The 16,714-nt window shown below is 44.0% G+C and overlaps 1 protein-coding gene across 4 annotated transcripts in view; it reads right to left on the minus strand.

The window, feature by feature from the left end:
* gab1 (GRB2-associated binding protein 1) overlaps window positions 1-16,714 on the minus strand; it is a 166,469-nt gene that overhangs the window by 132,717 nt on the left and 17,038 nt on the right. The gene's annotated exons all lie outside the window — the stretch shown is intronic.

The raw sequence follows: 16,714 nt of genomic DNA on the forward strand, positions 1-16,714 counted from the left end.
GGTAGCATTCGGCGGATCTCTGCAGAAAGCAGTCGGAGATCAGGAGCAGAATAAAGCAGAGGCTGAAATGAAAGCCCCCGTGACAACAATCAAGCCCTGAATGCCAAGGCCGGCCGCTCCGAGGGTCAACAGCAGTCTAGGAGGGTCTATCTCAATGCCCCCCCCCCCCCACACCCCCCACACCCCATCTGACTCCTGAGCAATCAGCAACTCTGAAGCTTCTTGACCGCTCTACACAGCTTGGCAGGAAACTGGGCCAAAAGGAAAGCCAGTGATGGAGGAGGTCCAGCACCACATCCTTCTCATCTGTCCAAAGGACCTTCTCCCAGAAGCATTGTGGCCTGTCAATATGCATTTGAGCAAATTCCAGTCTAAATTTTAATACGTGGGAGTCCTCCTGGGTTGTCTTCCATTGGGCCCACTGTCACTCAGATGGTGCAATCAGACCCTGATGGACCTTGGAGTTCAGCTTCTCCGTGAAGAAGGAAATTAAGCAGATGTTTTCTAAGGTGGGTTTACTATCTGGTAGCGGGTCTTGAGTGATCTGCTGCTGGTTATTAAGTTGAAAACACTTCCGAGATTCCGTCAGCGCCCGCTCCGGAAGATTCTCCATTATGTCAAGAGCACATTTAAGACGTCGTCAGCAATGCTGTAAGCAAAGTGCTTTACGTAGAACATACAATAAGGATAGATAGATAGATAGATAGATAGATAGATAGATAGATAGATAGATAGATAGATAGATAGATAGATAGATAGATAGATAGATAGATAGATAGATAGATAGATAGATAGATAGATAGATAGATAGATAGATAGATAGATAGATAGATAGATAGATAGATAGATAGATAGAGGAAAGGCACTATATAATAGATAGATGGATAGATGGATAGATGGATGGATGGATGGATGGATGGATGGATAGATAGATAATGAAGGCACTATATACAATACAGTTTATTTTTGTATAGCCCAAAATCACACAGGAAGTGCCGCAATGGGCTTTAACAGGCCCTGCCTCTTGACAGCCCCCCAGCCTCGACTTTCTAAGACAAGGAAAAACTTCCAAAAAAAACCTAGTAGGGAAAAAATGGAAAAAACCTTGGGAAAGGCAGTATCTAGATAGATAGTTGTGAAAGGCACTATATGATAGATCGGTGCCACTTTGCCATATTCATTAAAGCTCCTCTCAATGCCAATCCAGCCTCATGCCCAGCCCACCTCAGGCGCTTGTCTACCAGGACCATTGATTGTACTTGAAAATTTATCTGTGATCCTTATGCTCCTTAGAATTCAAGTATCTGCATTTATTGCTGGAGGGCACGGTGCCTGGCACAGTGATCACAGCTGCTGTCTTAGTCCTCCATAGAGCCGGGTTTGTCCAGGCGTGAGGCGTCCTTCTTCTTTATGCTGCCTCCCCAGCACACCACTGCATAGAAGAGGGCGCTCGCCACAACCATCTGATAGAACATCTGCAGCATCTTATTGCAGATGTTGAAGGACACCAGCCTTCTAAGAAAGTATAGTCGGCTCTGTCCTCTCTCGTACAGAGCATCAGTAGTAGTAGTACGAACCAATGATAAAATAAAATACACAAAACATAATACAGCCAACAACAGAGAGAAGGAGGCGGGATTACCAGCGTCACTAGCTAAGTTTCCATCCAGTTTTTTGCGAAGTTTTGTTATCGACAAACAGAATATACGTAAAAAAAAATGTGCGAAATTTGCTGTCTCCAGCCTGTTTCTATCCAACTGGCTTTTTATCAATAAAATGGTGTGCGTGATGACGTCATCCCCCCCAAAACGAACTGTCGCATAAGTTTTGTTGTATCGCGAAAAAAATCTGCCCTTGAGCCGTTTCCATACATAATTTTGTGTATGTCGCAAATTATCTACCTTTTGTTTTCCACGTTACACCCCCTCCACTAAACAAAGAAATGGAGAGATTATTCAGACAGTTTTTTGAAATTTGCCACCTTACTGTTATTTCAGTTTCACAAATAATTGGAATTGTACATAATATCCGAAGACGACAGCAGAATGAAGCAGTTGCTTGTCTGATAGCCCTAGAGCTCGAAGAAAGTACCCCTGTGCGACGAAACCCACGGGTATGGGAGAGACGACGGAATAAGACCTTCTGGGAGGAGGTGGTGGAGAGACACTTAACAGAAAATCTCTGGCTGCAACATTTTAGAATGACACGGCCGACGTTTGAGATGTTGTGTGGATTCATCAGTCCTGATGTTGCGCCCATCACAGGTTGCCACCGACCACCGGTTCCAACCCAAAAGCGGATTGCCATCGCCCTTTACAAGCTGGCAACCTGCGCCGAGTATAGAGTAGTTGGAGAAACTTTCGGGGTTAGTAAAACTACCGTCCATCGATGTGTATATGCTGTGTGCACCGCTATTAAAGAAAAATTAATGCGGCGTTATATCAGACTTCCGACTGTAGCGGAGGCCAATGAAATTGCATACCGCAATTCCTTGGTGCATCTTGTGCCACAGATTTACGGTGCGCTGGATGGCACGCATGTGCCTATTTTTCCCCCAACGGAATGGTAACATTAATCACAAAGGGTGGCCATCTATTGTTCACCAGGCCCTTGTTGATGACAGGTGCATGATACGAGACATTTGCGTTGGCACTCCTGGAAGTGCCCATGATGCAGCTGTGTTTGCAGCATCGGATCTGTACAGGTGAGCCTACCTTTCAACATCCCTTCTCAGTGCGATAACAACTGAATTAGTACTGTAACCTGCTTCCCTTAAAGTTTTTAATTAAAACTGAAATTTGAATTAATACAAAATAACGACGTTTAATCAAAAAAAAAACTAAAGTTAATATTAATGATTAAATTAAATTGAGGAAATAACGAGTCTCTTCATCAGACCATGCGAACCGCTCTGCCATTCTCGTTTTGATTGCACGTGATGAAAATGTGACACATTTATTTGTGTTAAAGCCCTTTTTTCCGACAAAAAGTGTTTCCAATGTAGTTTTTGCGACATCTGAAGTATCGATATGGAATTTATACACTAAACGGAAAAATATTATGTCGACATGTACAACATTTTATTGATAATTAGCATTTCCATCAGCTATATCGGTAAAAAAATTTTAAGCGCTAAATATTTTTTCGCAAAAACTCCTTGGATGGAAACCTGGTTACTGCAGACCACCAAAAGCTAAAGAATAGAAATAAGCCTTCAATCTCGTTTTAAACAGATCAACCGAAGGAGCATCCATAATGTAGTAAGAATTCTGCAGAGGTTGTAAAAGCTTCATCATCACCCATAGCATGAGGGACCACAGGAGACAACGGACCAGCAGACCTGAGCTCTCTGGACGGCTGGTGTAAAACGCACAATTCAGATAAATAGACGGGAGCAGACCCAGGATTTAAAAACCAGCAATACAATTTTAAACTTAATTCTTAAAAACTAACTGGTAACCAGTGTAACAAGGTCAGAATTGGGGGATAGAAAGGCAAACTTTCTTGGCCTAACCAAAAAATGAGCAGCAGCATTCTGAACCAACTGTAACCTGCGTATCAGGGATCTGCTGATCCCAAAATACGACGAGAGGCAGTAAGTAGTTTTATAACACACTGGTGAGGACTCCACTGGAGTACTGGGTGCCATTTTGGTCTACAAAAAGGACATAGCAGCACTAGAAGGTGGCCAGAGAAGAACGACAAGGCAGATTCAGGGCCACAGGGGATGAGTTATGAGGAACAGATTAAAAGATCTGAGCCTTTATAGTTTAAAGCAAAAGAAAATGGAATGTAATTAAATGTAAAGTATGACAAATAGGAAGTCAAAATGTGAGGTCTGAATACACAATGGGAGGTCTGAAAATTGAGAGTCCATCTTATGAGAAGGACTTAGGAGTCGTAGAGGACTCGACACAATCGACTGCCAGACAAGCCATTAAGAAGGCTAACAGAATGTCAGGTTATATAGCGCCTTGATGTGTGCAGTACAAGTCACAGGAGGTTCTGCTCAAGCTTTATAACACACTGGTGAGGCCTCATCTGGAGCATTGGATGCCATTTTGGTCTTCAAAAAAGACATAACAGCACAAGGAAAAGTCCAGAGAAGAGCAACTCAGCTGATTCCAGGGCTACAGGGGATGAGTTATGAGGAAAAATTAAAAGAGCTGAGCCAAGAAAATGGAATGTAATTAAATGTAAAGTACAACACATAGGAAGTAAAAATGTGAAGTTTGAATACACAATGGGAGGTCTGAAAATCGAGAGTCCACCTTAAGAGGAGGATTTAGCCGACGTTAAGAGTGGTGACCAGCAGGGGGCAGTGTGGGAGCCACCACTGCTGTTTTTAATAAAAATAAATGATTTGGATAGGAGTATAAAGAACAAGCTGGTTAAGTCTGCAGAAAATCGAGAATCTGTCAAATCATTACAGAGGGACCTTGGACAGCACACAGGCTTGGCCAGATTTGTGGACAATGGAATTTAATGTCGGCAAACTCTAAGCTATCGACTTCCCGACAGTGTTCAGAAGCCATTAAGAAGGCTAACAGAATGTCAGGTTATATAGCGCCTTGATGTATGAAGTACAAGTCACAGGAGGTTCTGCTCAAGCTTTATAACACACTGATGAGGCGTCATCTGGAGTCCTGGGTGCAATTTAGGTTTACAAAAAGGACATAGCAGCACTAGAAAAAGTCCAGAGAAAAGCAACTCTGCTGATTCCAGGGCTACAGGGGATGAGTTATGAGGAAAAATTAAAAGAGCTGAGACTTTACAGTTTAAGCAGAAGAAAATGTAATGTAATGAAATGTAAAGTATCACAAATAGGAAGTCAAAATGTGAGGTTTGAATACATAATGGGAGGTCTGAAAATCGAGAGTCCACCTTATGAGGAGGATTTAGCTGACGTTAAGAGTTGTGACCAGCAGGGGGCAGTGTGGGGGCCACCGCTGCTGTTTTTAATAAATGTAAATGATTTGGACAGGAGTATAAAGAACAAGCTGGTTAAGTCTGCAGAAAATCGAGAATCTGTCAAATCATCACAGGGGGACTTAGACAGCACACAGGCTTGGCCAGATTTGTGGACGATGGAATTTAATGTCAGCAAATGTAAAGAATTACATGTAGGAAATAAAAATGGGAGATTTGAATACAAAACAAATTTAATGCATTTAATTACTAGGAATGTTTGTGAAGCACCATCTGTTGGAATGACGAATGTAATAAATTTTATTAATTAACAGCCTGTAAATTTAAAGAATTACACATTGGAAGTAAAAATGTGAGGTTTGATTCCACACAATGGGAGGTCTGAAAATTGAGAGTCCACCTTATGAGAAGGACTTAGGAGTTGTAGTGGACTTGACATGATCAACTGGCAGACAAGCTATTAAGAAGGCTAACAGAATGTCAGGTTATATAGCGCCTTGATGTGTGGAGTACAAGTCACAGGAGGTTCTGCTCAAGCTTTATAACGCACTGGTGAGGCCTCATCTGGAGTCCTATGTGCAGTTTTGGTCTACAAAAAAGGACATAACAGCACTAGAGAAAGTCCAGAGAAGAGCGACTAGGGTGATCCCAGGGCTACAAGGGATGAGTTATGAGGAAAGAATAAAAGAGATGAGCCTTTACAGTCTAAGCAGAAGAAAATGTAATGCAATTAAATGTAAAGGATTACACATTAGAAGTATGTGTACACAATGGGAGATCTGAAAATCGAGAGTCCACCTTAAGAAAAGAATTTAGAAGTGGTAGTGGACTCATCACGATCAACTGCTAGACAAGCCATTAGGAAGGCTAACAGAATATCAGGTTATAGACTTGGCTGATTCCAGAGCTACAGGGGATGAGTTAAGAAGAAAGAATAAAAGTGCTGAGCCTAAACACTAGAATCCCTGAAGCCTAGGAAGAAAGGTTGTAATGCCGGACCTCCTGAAATTCCTGTGTCAGTCAGTACAAGCAGCCTGCTTGAACACACAAACCTCTTGATTAGGAGGCAGCCATTCTTACATCTACACCAGCCAAGCAGATGTTTCAACTTTGCGTCGATTGATATTTGGGCAAACAAAATGCCACCAGCTAGAAATAAGTAAATAAAATACAAATCGCCGCACTCATGGAGGTCCAGTCTTGGGGCACACATAACAAAGCCGTGTGGTGGGACCAGCTTGTTCCATTGTTTGAAGTCACAAATAGCGCAAACGTCTTTTCTGCTGCTAATGTATCTGTGCTGATGCTTTGCACGTTCTTCTTCTAGAAGAAAGAAGCTCCTTGTAAACGGGAATAAATCTTCTGTTGTTATTATTGCTCCTGTGTTTTCTGATTAGGGAAAATGAAGAGGAAGGACATCTTTAAGGCTTGTTTTTGACATCATTACTGGGCACATGGCTAATTTACGTGCATAATTATTATTATTATTATAATTAGGATGGAGTGGTGGCTTTGATGCTAAGGATCTGCGCTGGTATCCAGAAGGTTGCCAGTTCAAATCCCCGTCACTGCCAAAAGAGATCCTACTCTGCTGGGCCCTTGAGCAAGACCCTTAACCTGCAGTTGCTCCAGGGGTGCTGTACAATGGCTGACCCTGCACTCTGACCCCAAGGGGTATGCGAAAACTAACAAATTCCTAATACAAGAAATTGTATAAGGCAAAATAAAGAACAAAAAAAAAATACATAAATAAATAAATTAGCCATGTGATGCTGCGCTACCAGCCCACAAGGATCACTGTTCTATATCCGGTGGCAGTACTCGGAATACTTCCATAAGTTTTTTGTTAAAATTTTTTTTAATGCACATGGGATGGAAACCTCACAGTGCTATTACTCAACTTTTATGACTTTGGGACCCAATTTGAACTTTTTTAAGTTCACGGCCAACCGACATATGACAATTGAAGAGACCTCAGGGTTGAAATGACGGCGAATTCAACAAAACGAGTGTGATTAGTGACAGGGAACAACATCGCACAGCGCTCGTAAATGCTTCGGTGGATGGTATCAGCACATCTTAGAAGCTGAAACAGCTTTTTTGTTTTATTCCTTGTGTGCTTGGTTATCCAGCGAGGGTCACGTCAGCAACGTTCTCACTGTCACCATGCATGAAAGTTTTGCGGATGGCTGCTATGGCTCCGCAGTGTCACACAAAGCACAATAATGACAACAATGGTAAAGAAAACAACATCTTTAATGACTCAAAGTTAAACTGAAAAAAATAAATAAATAAATAATAATTTATTACATTTATATAGCGCTTTTCTCAGTACTCAAAGCGCTATCCACACAGGGAGGAACCGGGAAGCAAACCCACAATCTTCCACAGTCTCCTTACTGCAAAGCAGCAGCACTACCAGTGAAATATTTGTGATGCGCCATCTGTTGGAATGACAAATGTAATGCATATGTCTCTGTTATATGCCATTTGCTATGGGACTTGTAAAAGCTGTGCTAATATTTATAATAATAATAATAATAATTCATTACATTTATATACTGCTTCTCTCAGTACTCAAAGCGCTATCCACACAGGGAGGAACCGGGAAGCGAACCCACAATCTTCCACAGTCTCCTTACTGCAAAGCAGCAGCACTACCACTGTGCCACCTGTGAGGACAAATAAAGGTCGATGGCGACTAACGAAAATGACAGGAAGTGAACTCTAAACAAAACAGTTTTTATAATAATTTAAAATAATACAAACAAACCAGACTGCACAAAACAACGTCAATGGTAACTATAACGAAGACGGCGTTAATAAAAATAAAAAAAAAACAGAGTGAACAAAATAAATAAGCTACACGGGCAAAAGAATACGTCAATGGCGAGTATAATGAAAACAATGGTAAACAAAATAGAAACAAAATGACGTCCTTAATAAATGAAAGTTACACAGAGAGGAAGGAGAAAAATAAAAACAAAAAAGGTTAGTGGCGACATGAAAGAAGAACAAAATAATGTTAATAATTCAAAGTTATGCAAACCAAATGGACTATGCAAAAAACATGCATCCATCCATTATCCAAACCGCTATATCCTAACAAAGGGTCACAGGGGTCTGCTGGAGCCAATCCCAGCCAACACAGGGCACAAGGCAGGAAACAAGCCCTGGGCAGGGCGCCAACCCACCACAGGGCACACACACACACACACACACACCCCTAACCTGCATGTCTTTGGACTGTGTGAGGAAACTCACGCAGACACGGGAAGAACATGCAAACTCCACACAGGGAGGACCTGGGAAGCGAACCCCAGTCTCCTAACTGTAAGGAGGCGGCAGCAGCGCTACCCACTGCGCCACCCGTGAAAAAACATGGAAAATAAAAAATAAAATAACACCCTTAATGCAAAGCAAAACAGACTGCACAAAAAAGGTCAATGGTGACTACAATGAGGACGATGGAAAACAAAAAATAAACCAACAAAATAACGTTCATAATTCAGAACCACGCAGACAAACCCGACTGCACAAAACAGAAAGTCAACGGTGCCAACAATGAAAAAGTTCGACGGACTGCACAAAGAAGTCCAAGAAATGAGTGCTAACCAAAACTGAAGCAAAAGAACGTTCTGAATTGCTAACACATTGTAGCAGCGCTACTATTAGTTAGAACTGCATCTCCCAGCAGTCCCCGCAGGGGCTGCTGGGGTCAAAGGTGGTCAGGTGTCCAAGGGGGGAAAAAAGTGTTTTTTGTTTGTGTTTCGTTTACCTGTCGGACTGCCTTCTGTTAATTAAGCCATCTTTAGTCGCCGTGTCCTGGATTGTATTCGTTGTTGGGGTCTGGATCATCTGTCTATCTGTGTGCTGAGGACCGATTATGGATTCACGGCTTTCCCGCAAGTAAAGAAGCGCTCCTGAATCATCCATCCGTCCGTCAGTCTTCACCCTTACAGTGTCTGCCAGTAGGACTGTTTTTTCATTCCCTTACAACATACAGATCTCTGGACTTACTCGCGTCATCTCCCATTACATCCGGTGTGGTATTCCATGGACTTCGCTGCGTGGAGTTGTGTTTTTGTGTTTAATGTAATATCTCCGTAGGGGCACAGGGGTGGTATTGTTTTCATTTATATTACTTAATTTCATTATATTCTTTAATTGTTGTTAGTTCCCAGTGTGCTTTATTTTGTCTCTGTTTGCGAGTGGGTGCAGGTCGAGCCAAGGCTGGGAGCGTCCCTGGGATCCTCCTAAAACAAATAAATAAATCACCGTCATCTTGAAGGTGTGAATCTTAGCAGCACCGGACCGCTACCACATACCCACACAGTCTTTCATGGTATAGCGGATGTGCTTGTGGGCCCCCCAGCTCTTGCGCAGGTCCTCACTTTAACACCGCAGATGAAGAAGGATTTTCTACTTTCGACTTTGCTCACTTCTGCTTTTATTTTGGTTTTTCCCTCCTGGATTTCGTTTTCAATGTTTCACTTGCTTGCCGGCTAACGGTTCTAAGTCGGCCCTTTCAGATTTGTGTTTTGGCTTTGAGGAATTATACCCTGAAAAAAGCTTTTAGTCGATCTATTTTCTGATTTTGATCGATTGCTCTGGACGTTACATTACATTAAGCCTGTTATCAGACAGCAACAGGAGAGTGAGGAAGAGGAGCCCGGTTGCTGAAATGGTTCTGAATGATGAGCTCACCAGTATGGGCCATCCATAACTGAAGACCAAGTAAGGAGACAACACAATGGGAAAAGCTGTAGGAGCAGCTGGAGTCAGTCCTCAAGTGCTGACCAACTCTGTGGTGTCCTCGGTCACCTGTTCAGTTTGTCCCCAAGGCTTCACTGAGGCAGGCGTCCCTTCACCTAATGCCTACAGACCAGTGGCACTTACACCTCCCATCATGAAGGCCTTGGAGAGACTGTAGGAGCTCTCTTGTGGTAAGACCACCTGGACCCCCTGCAGTTTGCCTATCGGGCAAAGACTGGAGTGGAGGACGCAATGATCCGTCTGCTCCACAAGGCTGGACAAAGTTGACCACACTGTGAAGATGATGATTTGTGATTTCTCCAGTTCCTTCAGTACTATCCAGCCATCCCTGTTAAGGGGTCAGCTCAGAGATATGCTGGTAGATGACCCTGTGGTGTCCTGGATGATGGACAGACCACCATCTGTGAGACTCAAGAACTGTATGAGTAACACTGCAGCAGCACAAGGAGCAGGCCGGTCTGCCTCTCCATTCACACCTCAGACTAGAAATAGAACAGCAGCTCAGGTAGGGATGGGAATTGATAAGATTTTCACGATTCCGATTCCATTTTCGATTCTGTTTAACAATTTGATTCTTTATCGATTCTCCTATCGATTCTTATTTTTAAAAAAGGAGAACACACAGGTCGATTAACTTAGAACTTTGTTTTATATCTTATCTTTGAACAAGATAGAAATCTAGGAGTAGCATGACCTTACAAACCCAACAGTGAGATCTTAAGAGATCCACAGCCTACGGCTCCTCGATGGGGTGCCATGGAGTTCCCAGAAAAAAATGTGTACATGTAAAATAACAATAAAATAAATATTCTTCTGTAGCAATAACAAAGTATAACAAATTATTCTGTGGCAATTACACAAGAATGTCCAGTAACATTTACACTCTCCTTTTTAAAAGTATATATGAGCTGAGCACTCAAAAATAAAACTACATCAGCCAGCAACAAATACAATCAACTCAAGTCCAATGGAACTGTGCACTGTGCAATTCTGCAACCATCAACTATTTTGACAGCTACATCCATGTTGGCCGCATTATCAACAGTGGCTGCCACAACCTTGTCTTTGATACTATACTCCTCCAAGATCTCATCAATCTCCTCTGCTACAGCTGTCCCTGTCTGTGCCTGGTACACTGGTTTGGTTTTGAGGACTTTTTCTTGAGCCTGGCCATTCCTGACATAATGCAGCGTTACTGTGAGGTAATGATCTTGACTAAAACTTGCCCATCCATCTGCAGTGACGGCTGCCTTCAACACGTTTCAGCTCAGAAATGGAAACGGATGAAACATCTGGTAAGAGGAGTACATGCAACTTTGACATTCCCTGACTTAGCCAACAATTAAACACATTCACTTACCGAAAATCGGGGGCATCTACTGTGGCAAATGGGTGCAAGCCTTTTACCACAAACTTAGTCACTGCTCGGTGACATTCGTCTATCCTGGCCTGTGTCATTTTACTTTTCCCCGCCTCTGTGAAAGGAGAAGCTACCGGTAGACTGCAGCGAGAACTGCCAGCATCTGAGCCAGCCACACTCTGTCTGTCTCTCTCGTCACGGTCATCTAAATACAATGCACAGTAATAGCAGGTTTTGCAATAAGGAAAATCACGCTAACATAATATGCAATGTTAGTTGATTAGTTACCTGCCGTATTAACGGGAGAGGACGTGCAAACGTTACCGCTGCTGCTGGGTTGAGATTCACTAGTCCGGAGCGGATCAAAAACACGACATTCATTTAAGGTTATCGCGTGTTTTGTGAGCAAATGCTTTTGCATATTCGTAGTGTTTCCTCCCTTTGATGAAATATCTACTTTACAAGTATTGCAAGTTGCCCTGTTGTCATCCTTTCTCGTAAAGTATAACCAAACTTTTGAGCGTTTGTGCCACTTAGGCGCCACGTTTCCTGCTGGGAAAATGACGCTACGCAACGTGGTGACGTCATTCGAGGCGACTGGAATCGATAGGGGAATCGTTTGCAAAAATGGCAAACAATTCCAAGGAATTGAAACAGTGGGAACCGGTTCTCAACAAGAACCGGTTTTCGATTCCCATCCCTAAGCTCAGGTCACCTGCAGAAATTCTCAAGATGATTCTGCACTTGTCGGGGGTACTGAGACAGAGGAGTGAAGTCAGGGGGAGAACTTTGAGAATATAATCATTTTAGTTGCAAATCCTTTGCAGTCAATGACTACCTGAAGTCTCAACCTCTGGCCGCCTCCAACTGCTGGGTTTCCACCCCATGATGCTTTGCCAGGCCTGCTGTCTTCAGGTGCTGCTTGTTCGTTGGACTTTCTGCCTTCAGTAAGTAAAAGTAAGTGCATGTCCAGTTGGGGTCGAGGTCAGTTGACTGACTTGGCCATTGAAGAATCTTTCACTTCTTTGTGTTGTAAAGCACTTGGTTTGCAGTCCCAGTATGTTTGGGCTCATCATCCATCAGCACCGTGAAGTGTCGTCCTGTCCATTATGCAGCATTTGTCGGACTCTGAGCAGACAGTATAGCGCCCTCTACACTTCACAACTCATCCTGCAACTTCTGTCAGAAGTCATATCATCAATAAACTCCAGTGACTGACTTACATTGGCAGCCATAACACGGCCTCCATGTTTCACAGATGATGATGTGGTATTCATCGGATTATGAGCTGGTCCTTCTCTTCTCTGTCCATCATTCTGGTACTTATTGATCTTAGTTTCATATGTCCAAACTAAACTATTCCAAAACTGGATAGGCTGATAAAAATGTTTTCTGGCAAAGTCTAACCTGTCCTTCCTATGCTTGAGGCTTACCAGTGGTTGGCACTTTTGTCTTTCCTTTCATGAAGTCTTCTCTTGATTGTAGACTTTGGCATGGACAGGCTGACCTCCCAGAGAGAGTGGTCTTGGTTTGGCTGAATGTCATGAAGGGATTCTTCTTCACCAAGGACAGAATTCTGCGATCATCCAGCACAGTTGTCTTCTGTGGTTTTCCAGGCCTTCTGGTGTTGCCGAGCTCACCCGTGTGTTCCTTCTCTTTAATGATCTACCAAATGGTTGACTTGACCACTCATGGTGTTTCTGATGTCTCTCTAAAGGGTTTGTTTGGTTTTCTCATTCTAATGATGGTTTGTTTTTACTTGCACGGACAGCTCTTTGGACCTCATGTTGGTGACAGCTTCCACATGCAAAGTCCACACTTAGATCAACTGCAGACCTTCTACCTGATTAATGAGGGACCTGCTCAGACCTGGCGATGGAACAGCTTGATAGTCAAATGTCCAAATACATTTGAGCCACTGGAAATGGCTGTCATTCCTAAAAGGCTCATACGATATTCCTGTTAAACCCTTTGGGGAGGTCAGGACATGACAGGTTGGGGAGCAGGCACTGGTACCACCCACCACACGATAAAAACAACTCAGGATCCTAGTTGGCAACCCCTCCCCCAGGCAGACACGCGGTCCAGTCCCACCCTCTATCTACTGCAGCCAAGTGTTACGTGGGTGTCCCCTTGGCCTGGGCCAGCCATTCGGGTCCTCAACAATGAGGGTCACCCTCGGGTAATGGCGCCACACGGCTGCAGTGCCGTAACTGATGCTACCTCACAATGCAGGTCATGTGCCTCATTTGGGACTCCGTGAGCAACACAAAATGAAACCAGCAGATTCTCCAAAGTGACACACATGAAGGAGTCCAGTGTTGGTCTCAGGTCACTGGATAACAGCCATGTCTTACAAACATGAAGCACCAGGACGCTAAAGACTTGGACCTTCGCCATTTTGCAGATATTAGGAGCGCCACACACCCCTTTCCAGCGACCTCATGAAACCCCTCCATGCCCTCCCAATCCGTCTACTGACTTTATGGGAAGAGTGACATGAATGTCACTGACGAGGTAAGTAAACATCTCAATGACGAGCTCGACACTCTCTACGCAGACAGACTGATGGCCGTGCCCGAGGAGTCATTAAAGGCATGGATGTTGGCTTTTTATCACGTAATGATTGCTTCATTTCAAATCCATCGTGGTGCCGTACAGAGCCAAAATTACGAAAATCATACCACTGTCCAAATTCTTATGGACCTGACTGTATATATTTCTCGATCTTACGTGAAGACGTTCTGTAAAAAGCCAGATTGCCCCTCCCCCCAGAAGACAAATAAACTTCTCTCTTTCTATTGATCTTCTCTGCCTATTCTTCCCTAACCTATTTTTGTTTTTTTGCCTTTGTAGATCGGTTACTTGTTATTCGCCCTTCTCGGCCTCTCGCTTCTCCCAAGTTATTATTAGGAGTTCCTCTTTTCGAAAACTTGTCATTGCTGGTTTTTTTTGTTTCTGTGTTCTCCCTAACTTTTTTTTTTTTTTTTTACATTTTTGATTGCTCGCACCCTAATCAATTTCATTCTCATCATCATCATCATCATCAGTTTTCTATATTTACCAATATTAGCAGGTTACCCTTTGCCAAATCTTTTTCCTCCACTCTCCAAATTTTCTTGGGGTGTAGTGTTCCTGTGAGGTGCGGAGGGGTCACCCGCTGCATTCGGGTCCCAGTCCAGGTGGTCCATGATGTGGTGGGTGCAGCCCACCTCTCTCATTTCTCGAAGACTTTTTTTTTTTTTTTTTATACCCATGGCATCCAACGCCTCCACCATCCAAACAAGATGGTTAGAATGAAAACCTGCAGTCACTGCGGCCCACCAGGACCACCGTCAAGATGTTTTGGTGACCTGAGTAGACCCAATATGACTGAGACCTTCACCTTTCTTAATTTTCAAGTTAGCTGGTCTTGTTTTGTGTCTCCTTATTGTTTGGCTGCTCATTAAGGAATAAGAAACAACTAAGGGGTCTGAGTCACATCAATTAAAACGACGGTGAAATAAGTGAATCAGCAGCAACAATGGCTCACTAATAAAGAAGATGGTTAGAATGAAAACCTGTAGCCACTGCGGCCCACCAGGAGCGGAGCTGGACACCCCTTGAACTCTAGGCAAAGACCAGGCCTTCTGGCCCAATGTGGCCTGGACAGATAAATCAAAGATGGGTTGAAGACCCTGGGTTTAAACCTTATCTTCAATCAGTGTTATAGCTGGACCACAGTTCCCCTCCTATGGGGGGCGGTGGGGGGTGTGGGTTTCCAGATCTTTGTTTTTGGTCTTCTTTGTTGTTTGCTTGTTAACATTGTGAAGTACGCTAAAGTTTTCATATTTCTTATGCATTGTTATTAGTGCCTTGTGTTTTGTGGGTGGTCCCCCCAAGAAGTAGGGCCACCTGTCAATCATCCGCCAGTGATTGCCCCTCCCTCCCAGGTGACATTCAAGCAAACGACATTAATTTCTCCCGTCACGTATGCGGTCTGAACGAAATGATGGCACACCACCGCAGAGCCTGGCACGGACATAATGCCCCCCCCCCCCCCTTGCCTGCACCAATGCATGGGTTTCAGGTTCTCTTCTAGTTCTCACATTAGAGAGCTCTGCCTGGTCAGCAAACCACAAAACTGTCAGCGTCACACAAGCGCAGCTCTTGCGGAATCTTTATTACGATTGTTCATTCTTGAGAAAGCCGTTTCGGCTCAATGAAAGACCACCACGCCACTTCTGCTGGGCGTTTATGGTCACTTCTGGGTTCGCTGTGTGAAACTGAACAGAGAGCGAAACAAATCGGCTGATCATCTCCCGAATTCGGCAGAAAGGAAATGGACTGGGAGGGTGCAAATCAACAATGCGACTATAAATCAGAACATAAAGCTAACACCCCAATGAATTCTTTTGGGTATAAAAATGCCAACCTAGACAGGACACCACACACACAATGTGAGAACGCCACACTACTGTTGACCTTTTCATGGGGGTGCACATACTTTTTCACAGAACCGTCACCACACGCACAACAAAAAACCCAGCATTACAGAACAGACGAATCTGCCAGCCTCTTACATGGCAGGCTCACTCACAACAGCTGGCAGACACAAACTGGCATCACCGTGGGGAAGGACGCACGGCCTCGTCGCAGTCTTCAGCTTATTTCACAGGAGTACAAGCACAGTGGACGCTTGGCCGTTTCTGGCAGTAAATGGCACGGGAGCCAAACACCACCAAAGAAACAGTGGGGTAAGCCAGCTGGGGGAGGCCTGAATGGTTTTCAGCTAAATGAGGGGGAAAAAAAAAAGAAGAATCAAACATGTGGGTGCCCGGCAGGTGCCAAGCAGCATGACGCAGCAGCTCCAAAATGTTCCAAACCGATGACTTCACTTACTGGCTGCCTTATTTATTCCACTGAACTTAAAAGCCAAAAAAAAAAGATGAAGAAACAAACTCGTGACGGGGCAGAAAAAAAAAGGTCATGTGTCACTTGCTCGGATTGTGCCGTTTTTGACCCTCAGTAACCCGACAGCCCACAACACAATCGGCACTCGTACAGGAAAGGAAGTGGCCGGGAAGAAAGAGGACGGAACGTTCTGGAAATGCCATTCGGGCATCAGCTAACAGGACTGCAGGTGCAAATGCCACCCTCGACTTCAACTAAGAGGGCTGCGCTGGTGCAAACACCAGCCCACCCAAGGAAGGCAGGTGCCAACCTCGATTCCAATTAATACACTAATATGCCACGTGCATATAAACTAACAGGGCTGCAGGTTCAAATGCCACCCCCTACATCAAATAACAGGACCCCAGGTTCATATGCCACCCTCAAGTTTCAGTGATTAGGGGTGCAGGTTCAAATGCCACCCTTGACTTCAAATAACAAGACCCCAGGTTCAGATGCCACCCTCAGTTTCAGCTATTAGGCCTCCAGGTTCATATGCCACCCTCAAGTTTCAGTGATTAGGGGTGCAGGTTCAAATGCCACCCCTGACTTCAAGTAACAAGACCCCAGGTTCAGATGCCACCCTCAAGTTTCAGTGATTAGGGGTGCAGGTTCAAATGCCACCCTTGACTTCAAATAACAAGACCCCAGGTTCAGATGACACCCTCAGTTTCAGCTATTAGGCCTCCAGGTTCATATGCCACCCTCAAGTTTCAG

This window comes from Erpetoichthys calabaricus, chromosome 5 (genome assembly GCF_900747795.2).
Source record: "Erpetoichthys calabaricus chromosome 5, fErpCal1.3, whole genome shotgun sequence".
Taxonomy (NCBI): domain Eukaryota; kingdom Metazoa; phylum Chordata; class Cladistia; order Polypteriformes; family Polypteridae; genus Erpetoichthys; species Erpetoichthys calabaricus.